The 8696-nt window shown below is 45.5% G+C and overlaps 1 protein-coding gene and 1 long non-coding RNA gene across 3 annotated transcripts in view; both read right to left on the bottom strand.

Moving 5' to 3' along the window:
• The window catches only part of LOC105491319 (IST1 factor associated with ESCRT-III), a 34657-nt gene extending 33763 nt beyond the window's left edge, over positions 1-894 (bottom strand). Inside the window, exon 1 of the mRNA XM_011757632.3 lies at positions 100-894. The gene's annotated coding sequence lies outside the window, so the exon portion shown is untranslated. The remainder of the gene's footprint in view (positions 1-99) is intronic.
• Positions 895-967: 73 nt separating this feature from the next.
• On the bottom strand, positions 968-8364 carry LOC139359909 (uncharacterized). Of its 2 annotated transcripts, XR_011616565.1 has the most exons (4): positions 4713-8364; positions 4221-4275; positions 1298-1420; positions 968-1116 (listed from the first exon to the last, which is right to left on the bottom strand). It is a non-coding gene; the product is annotated as an uncharacterized lncRNA (long non-coding RNA). The 2 variants fall into 2 exon arrangements; XR_011616564.1 differs by lacking the exon at positions 968-1116 and having other exon boundaries at positions 1130-1420.
• Between the last annotated feature and the right edge of the window lie 332 nt (positions 8365-8696).

Here is an 8696-nt window from a genome sequence, read left to right on the forward strand (position 1 = left end):
GTCGTTTGAATCCCGGGCCCTAGCGCTAGAGACCGCTAAATCCGGAGCGCAAAGGGAAGAGGAAGAGGAGACCTCTGACGCCGAGGATGCCACACTCACCTAACCGAATCCTGCCGTGAATGCAGCAAACACCGACTTCAGAATCTGGGTTCAGCATCCAAAATGGCGGCTCCTCGGCCTGAGAGCAGCAAGCACGAGCGGAGGGATCCACGGGGCCGAGATAGCCGCGCCCTCCTTTCTAGGGATTGGCTGCGCGATCGCCGCTGCCGGGACCCACGCGCTGACTCGGGGCACCTTCCCTCGGTTTCCTTTGGAGTTGGCGCGGCTGGGGACTACTTCCCGTGGCGGAGGCACGGGAGACGATGGCAGACGCGACAAGCCGACTGAGTCAGCTGTTGGGGCGTGCCCTTAATTTCGCTCTGGGCGAGGTGAGGCCGGCAATGGCTGCTGGTTCTCGGACTCTGCGCTTATGGCCTCACCGCGCCCAGTGCCTTGGTTCCGGATTCTTCCATAACCTGCTCCCAGTACTGCCTCTGTGACGCCGGGAGTTGCTCCCTGAGATTTGTTGCCGCCCTTCGCTGGACTTTCGCCCTGGGTGGAGCGGCCGGGCGGGTTTTGAAGCTTGCGTATCCCTGACTCTTCACCCAGAGCCTCCGAGTCCCTCTACTGGCTTTTCGCGTTCCCCTGCCCCGCTTTTAAGCCGTCCGGTTGCCCTTTCAACCAGCATCGCTCCGGTCTGTGTGGTGTAATTTAGTAGTGTTCCCCCAGCACCACATTCTCTGGTGATTTCCCTAATTTATCTCGGTATTCAAAGAAAACTTTTTCTTTGGTTACCTTTCAACTTATCTCTACTTAAGTTTGGAAGGGGCCTTCCCAGCACTTTGAGAGGCGGGGCGGGAGGATCTCTTGAGCCCGGAAGTTGCAGACCAGCCAGGGCACCGTGGTGAGACCCCATTGCTTTAAAAAAAAAAAAAAAAAAAAAAGTTAAAAATTAGGGAAGCAGCAATGCGCACCTGTGGTCCCAGCTACTCGGGAGGCTGAGGCAGGAAGATCGCTTGAGCCCAGAAGTTCGATGCTGCAGTAAACCGTGATCACGTCACAGTGCTCTAGTCTGGGCTACAGAAAAAAAAAAAAAAAAAAAAAAGGCCAGGTGCGGTAGCTCACGCCTGTAATCTCAGCATTTTGGAAGGCCGAGGCAGGTGTATCACCTGAGGTCGGGAGTTCGAGACCAGCCTGGCCAACATGGAGACACCCCGTCTCTACTAAAAATACAAAATTAGCCGTGGTGGCCGCATACCTGTAATCTCAGCTACTGCGAAGGCTGAGGCAGGAGAATCACTTGAACCCGGGAGGCGGAGGTTACAATGAGTCGAGATCGCGTGATTGCACTCCAGACTGGGCAAGAAGAGCGAAACTCCGTCTCAAAAAAAAAAAAAAAAAAAAAAGTGTGGGGGGAAGAAAAAGAAATGAGCCTCTAGAAGGAAGTCATTTGCTTCCTGCTGTAGAGGCTGCATCTGACTCTTGAACCGGGGCAGTCATATGACAAGTAGGAGCTAGCCGTTACCATAAGATGTTGATATGTATTTGGAAATACTGTATCTTTATAACCATTTGCAACATTTCAAGATAAAACCAGGTTCCATGCCGGGCGCGGTGGCACACGCCTGTAATCCCAGCACTAGGGGAGGCTGAGGCAGGTGGATCACCTGGGGTCAGGAGTTCAAGACTAGCCTGGCCAACATGGCGAAACCTCGTCTTTACTGAAAAAAAATACAAAAAAAAAAAAAAATTAGCTGGGCGTGTTGGCAAACACCTGTTAATCCCAGCTACTCCAGAGGCTGAGGCAGGAGAATCGCTTGAACCCAGGAGGCGGAGGTTGCAGTGAGCCGAGATCTCGCCATTGCAATCTAGCCTGCGCCATAGAGCAAGACTCGTCTCAAAAAAAAAAAAAGTGCGGATATTTTTGGCTGGGCGTGGTGGCTTATGCCTGTAATCTCAGCACTTTGGGAGGCCGAGGCGGGTGGATTACCTGAGGTAAGAAGTTCGAGACCAGCCTGGCCAACATGGTGAAACTGTCTCTACTAAAAATACAAAAATTTGCTGGATGTGGTGGCAACACACGTGTAATCCCAGCTACTTGGGAGGCTGAGGCAGGAAAATCGCTTGAACCTGGGAGGCGAAGCTTTCAGTTATCTGAGATTCTGCCACTGCACTCCAGCCTGTGAGACCCTGTCTCAAAAAAAAAAAAAAAAGAAAAGAAAAACAAAAGTGGACCAGGCGTGGTGGCTCACGCCTGTAATCCTAGCACTTTGGGAGGCCAAGGTGGGGGAATCATCTGAGGTCAGGAGTTCGAGAGCAGCCTGGCCACATGGTGAAACCTCATCTCTACTAAAAATACAAAAAATTGGCTGGATGCGGTGGCTCAGGCCTGTAATTCTAGCACTTTGGGAGGCCAAGCCGGGAAGATCATGAGGTCAGGAGATGGAGACGACCCTGGCTAACACAGTGAAACCCCGTCTCTACTAAAAATACAACAACAACAAAAAAATTAGCTGGGCATTGTGGCTGGTGCCTATAGTCCCAGCTACTCAGGAGGCTGAGGCAGGAGAATGGCGTGAACCCAGGAGGTAGAGATTGCAGTGAGCCAAGATTGCGCCACTGCACTCCAGCCTGGGTGACAGAGCCAGACTCCATCTAAAGAAAGAAAAAAAAAAAAAGGCTGGGCACTGTGGCTCATAGCTGTAATCCCAGCACTTTGGGAGGCCGAGGTGGGTGAATCACTTGAGGTTAGGAGTTCATAACCAACCTGGCCAACATGGTGAAACCCTGTCTCTACTAAAAATATAAAAAATTAGCAGGGCGTGGTGGCGGGCGCCCATAATCCCAGCTACTTGGAGGCTGAAGCAGGAGAATCGCTTGAACCCAGGAGGCAGAGGTTTCAGTGTGCCAAGATCATGCCATTGCACTTCAGCCTGGGTGACAGAGCAAGACTCTGTCTCAAAAAAAAAAAAAAAAAAAAAAAAGCCGGCGTGGTGACTCATGCCCGTAATTCCAGCTAATTGGGAGGCAGAGGCAAGAGAATCGCTTGAACCAGGGAGGCGGAGGTTGCAGTTAGCCAAGCGTACCACTGCATTCCAGCCTGGGCAACAGAGAAAGACTGTCTCAAAAAAAAATTTTTTTTGGCTGGGCGCAGTGGCTCACACCTGTAATCCCAGCACTTTGGAAGGCCAAGGTGGGTGGATCATGAGGTCAGGAGATAGAGATCATCCTGGTTAACATGGTGAAACCCCGTCTCTACTACAAATACAAAAAATTAGCTGGGCGTGGTGGCAGGCTGTAGTCCCAGCTACTAGGGAGGCTGAGGCAGGAGAACGGAGTGAACCCGGGAGGCGGAGCTTGCAGTGAACCGAGATCGTGCCCCTGCACTCCAGCCTGGGTGACAGAGCGAGACTCCATCTCAAAGACTAAAAAAAGGTAAGCTGAAAGTATCATTGAGCCCCACCTAACTAAAAGTGACATATATCTTTTTTTTTTTTTTTTTGAGACGGAGTTTCGCTCTTTGTTGCCCAGACTGGAGTGCAATGGCGCTATCTCAGCTCACTGCAACCTCCGCCTCCCAGGTTCAAGAGATTCTCCTGTCTCAGCCTTCCAAGTACCAACTAGCTGGGATTACAGACATCCACCACCACGTCCAGCTAATTTTTTTTTTTTTTTTTTTGAAATGGAGTCTCGCTCAGTCGCCCAAGGTGGAGTGCAGTGGCTCAATCTCGCTCACTGGAAGCTCTGCCTCCCGGGTTCAAGCGATTCTGCTGCCTCAGGCTCCTGAGTAGCTGCTACAGGCCTGCACCACCACGCCCCGCTATTTTTAGTAGAGATGAGGTTTCACACTGTTGGTCAGGCTAGTCTCAAACCCCTGACTTCGTGATCCGCCCGCCTCAGCTTCCTAAAGTGCTGAGATTAAAGGTGTGAGCCACTGCGCTCGGCCGATTTTTTGTATTTTTAGTAGCGATGAGGTTTCACCATGTTGGCCAGGCTGGTTTCGAACTCCTGACCTCAACTGATCCACCCGCTTCAGCCTCCCAGGGTGCTAAGATTACGGGCGTGAGCCACCGCGCCCAGCCGCCATGATTCCTTTCTTCGTTTAGAAAAGTTGCTTTCCACTCAGGGGTTGTGAAGATTTAGCGATCACCACCTGTGTCCTGGGCTTTAACAAAACCTACCTGTCTATTTAGATTCTGTAATACATCAAGCAGCCAATTATTCGAAACAGTATCTCTGAGGGAATAAAAAAACACAACATTATCTCTGTCCCTGGCTGAACAGACAAGTTTCATTCAGAAGCTAAACATACTCAAAAACAAACACTGTTTCCCTTGAAAATCCTGTTTTGCTGTTGGGACAAATGTTAACACATAACATTTCTTTGGTAACTAACCAGGTACTTTTTTTGTGTAAATGACTATAACTAGTAGCTGTAACTAAAACCAGATACAGTGTTGGAGCCCAATAAAATAAGAATCTATAACAGGCCTGCAAGCCCTAATCAGCCAGCCTGTTTTGTATACAGCCTCTCCAGCTAAGAATGATTTTTATATTGTTAAAAGGTTTAAAAGCAGCAAGGGGAGGAGCATGAATATCTGACAGTGACTTTATGTTGCCCACAAATCCCAAAATATTTACTATGTGGTCCTTTATAGAAAAAGTTTGCTCACCTGTAATCCCAGCACTTTGGGAGGGCAAGGCAGTGGGATCACTTGAGGTCAGGAGTTTGAGACCAGCCTGGCCAACATTGTGAAAATCTGTCTCTATTAAAAAAAATACAAAAATTAGCCAGGTGTGGTGGTGCACTGTAATCCCAGCTACTCAGGAGGCTGAGGGAGGAGAATCGCTTGAACCTGGGAGGCAGAGGAGGCTGCAGTGAGCCGAGATTGTGCCACTGCACTCCAGCCTGGGAGACAGAGTGAGATCCTGTCTGGAAAAAAAAAAAAAAGCAATGGAAAAAAGTTTGCTGACCTGCAATAAAAGTACTACACATTCTGTAAGAGAAAGAAGGGAAAGATGATGGGAATAGAGTTATTTCCTTTAACTATTAACATTCAGACTAAAGAGTATACAATGAAAGAAAAAAAGAAAAAAAAAATTTTTTTAAAAAGAATATACAATGATATAGGAACTGCTCTGGACATCTTCCTAAAACCTAGGGAAAAAAAAAAATCAAGATCACTTGTTAAAGAACCTATGAAACAAGTCTTCAGAGAACTTATCAATATAACTAATTAGGGCTATATACAAATATTAACTTATCTTTGTGGCATTTTACAGTTTACAAAGCACTTATAAGCACATTATCTCAATTTCAGGCTGACATTTCTGTGAAGCAGCTGCAGGTCAAAAATCATTTTTTTGTTTTTGTTATTCTTCTGCTTTGCCTGAGACAGGGTCTCACTCTGTTGTGCAGCGTGAAGTGCAGTGGTGCAATCATAGCTCACTGCAGCCATGATGTCGGGCCCAGGTGATCCTCCCACATCAGCCTCCTGAGTAGCTGGGACTACAGGCGCATGCCATGCAACCACACCTGGGTAATTTCTTGTATTTCTTTTGTAGAGATGGGGTTTTGCCATGCTGCCCAGGCTGGCATTATCAGGTCAGGTTTTTGGGGGGGTTTTTTTTTTTGTTCTTTTTTTTGAGACAGAGTCTCACTCTGTCTCCTAGGCTGCAATGCAATAGCACCATCTCAGATCACTGCAACCTCCACCTCCCAGGTTTAAGTGATTTTCCTGCCTTAGCCTTCCAGGTAGCTGGGATTACAGGCATGGGCCACCACACCCGGCTAATTTTTGTATTTTTGGTACAGGCAGCGTTTCACCATGTTGGCCAGGTTGGTCTTGGACTCCTGATCTCAAGTGATCCACACACCTCAGCCTCCCAAAGTGCTGGGATTACAATAGGTGTGAGCCACCGCACCCGGCCATGATCAGTTTTTATAGGAGGAAAGTGAAGCTTAAAGTTGACCAATCTAAGGTCAACAGCTATAAATGCCAGGATCAGATCTTGAACCCAGACTTTGACACTCAACATCATATATTTTCTTTTCATTTATTTACTTTTTATTTTAAGACATAGTTTCACTCTGTCACCCAGGCTGGAGGGCAAGGGTACGATCACAGTTCCCTGCAGCCTCCAACTCCTGGGTTCCCTTCTCATCCTCCTAAGTAGCTTAGACTACAGGTGCAGCCACCATGCCTGGCTAATTTTTTAAAAACATTTTTGTAAAGACAGGATCTCACTATGTTGCCCAGACTGGTCTCAAACTCCTGGCCTCAAGTGATTCTCTCACCTCAGCCTCCCAAAGGCATGAGCCACCTCACTTGGCCTGATTATATACTTAATATATATATCCATGTTTCCGTAATAATTTCCATCCCTGTTTTACTTTCAATTTGTGTATATGGAGTTTATCAATACGTGAAAATAAAATGCATTAAATCACAGTTATTACTGTGATTTGGGTTCATATATAAGATCAAAAAAGTTTTCTAAATCAGGTTGTTTTCCCATTTATCATCATTGTAATCATCTAGAAAATTTAATTTTTCCTTAGATGAACTCAAAGGCATGAAAACTTGTAACTCTAGATTCTAAATATAAACACAAAAGTTTAAACATTATCCTTTAAAATATCAGATTTTCGGCTGGGTGCAGTGGCTCACGCCTGTAATCCCAGCACTTTGGGAGGCTGAGGAGGGTGGATCACAAGGTCAGGAGTTCAAGACCAGCCTGGCCAAGATGGTGAAACCCCATCTCTACTAAAAATACAAAAAATTAGCTGGGCGTGGTGGCGGGCGCTTGTAGTCCCACCTACTGGGAGGCAGAAGCAGGAGAATAGCATGAACCCAGGAGGCGGAGCTTGCAGTGAGCCAAGATGGGGCCACTGCACTCCAGCCTGGGCACACAGCAAGACTCCATCTCAAAAAAAAAAAAAAAAAGTTGAACATAGAGTTACCATCATTTGACCAAGCAATTCCACTCTTAGATATATGTATGTACCCATGTGCATACATAATTTAAAGACATATGTTTTCACAAAAACTGTACACAAATGTTCGTAGTAGCATTATTCATCATAATCAAAAAGTAGACCCAAGCCAAATATCGTTCCACTAATGAATGGATAAATAAAATGTGGTATATTCATACAACAGAATATAATTCAGCCATAAAAAGGAATTAAGTACTGATGTATGCAACAACACGAATGAACCTTGAAAACCTATTAAGTGACAAAAGCCAGATACAAGAGGTCCCATATTGTATGATCAATCACATTTATATAAAATGTCCAGAATAGGCAAATCCATACAGACAGAAAGTAGATTTATGGTTGCCAGGAGCTGGGGGAAGGAAGAATGGGGAGTTACTGCTACTGGGTATGGGATTTCTTTTGGGGTGATGAAAGTATTCTGGAATTAGATAGTAGTGATGTTGTCAACCTTGTGAATGTACCAAAACCCACTAAATTGTACACTTTAAAAGCATGAGTTTCATGGTCTGTGAATTATACCTTAATTTTAAAAAATTTAACATGAGGTTCTTAAAATCCTCCTACCTTTACTGTTGGAATATAGAGTGCTAACAAGGTCACTGTAGAAGACAACAAATATAAAATGGATTAGGAAGATATTTCAAGTGGAAAGTTAAATACTTGAAGTGGCAAAATGATGACATAACTGAGTAGATTGAGAAAGTAGAAAAAAGTGAAGCTAAAAAAATATATATGGTTAATTAAAAGGTCTTCTAGATGTAGAATAAGTTTAGGTGAAAGCAGAGGAAAAATAAATTAATTCTTTTTTTAAAGAGACAAGGGTTTCACTATGTGGCCCAAGCTGGCCTCAAACACCTGGGCTTAAGTCATCATACCATCTCAGCCTCTTGAGTAGCTGGGACTATAGGTGCCAGCCACTATGCCTAACTTAAACTAATTCTTTATTTAATAATTTTTTCATTATTTGGTTGTAACCCTGAGTCACAACATCTCTGAGACTTTTAGAGCACAGGAAAGTTATAAGAATAGCATTATTAGGCCGGGCGCGGTGGCTCAAGCCTGTAATCCCAGCACTTTGGGAGGCCGAGATGGGCGGATCACGAGGTCAGGAGATCGAGACCATCCTGGCTAACACGGTGAAACCCCGTCTCTACTAAGAAATACAAAAAATAGCCGGGCGAGGTGGCAGCGCCTGTAGTCCCAGCTACTTGGGAGGCTGAGGTCGGAGAATGGCGTGAACCCGGGAGGCGGAGCTTGCAGTGAGCTGAGATCCGGCCACTGCACTCCAGCCTGGGCTACAGAGCGAGACTCCATCTCAAAAAAAAAAAAAAAAAAAAGAATAGCATTATTATGATCTCATTTTATTTGGAATTCAAGGAGATGGAACAAGCTGCCCAGCATTACATAATAACTTAATAATGCATCCAAGAAATTTCACTGGAGGCAAACTTTACCTGTTAGCTACTTTTCTGTTGAAAATGTCAAATTAAGTCAGCTTTAAAGTGACATAATAAAGCCATACTTGTATCCCTCAGTCTAAACTGATCAAGAATTACTGTTAAATATAAAAGCCAGTGTGTATTCTAGGTTATCTTCTTACAAAACATAGTATAAAAACTTGCTTGTTGGATGATAATATTCCATTTTCTGTCTA

The sequence above is a fragment of the Macaca nemestrina genome, chromosome 18 (genome assembly GCF_043159975.1).
Source record: "Macaca nemestrina isolate mMacNem1 chromosome 18, mMacNem.hap1, whole genome shotgun sequence".
In the NCBI taxonomy this organism is placed as follows: Eukaryota; Metazoa; Chordata; class Mammalia; order Primates; family Cercopithecidae; genus Macaca; species Macaca nemestrina.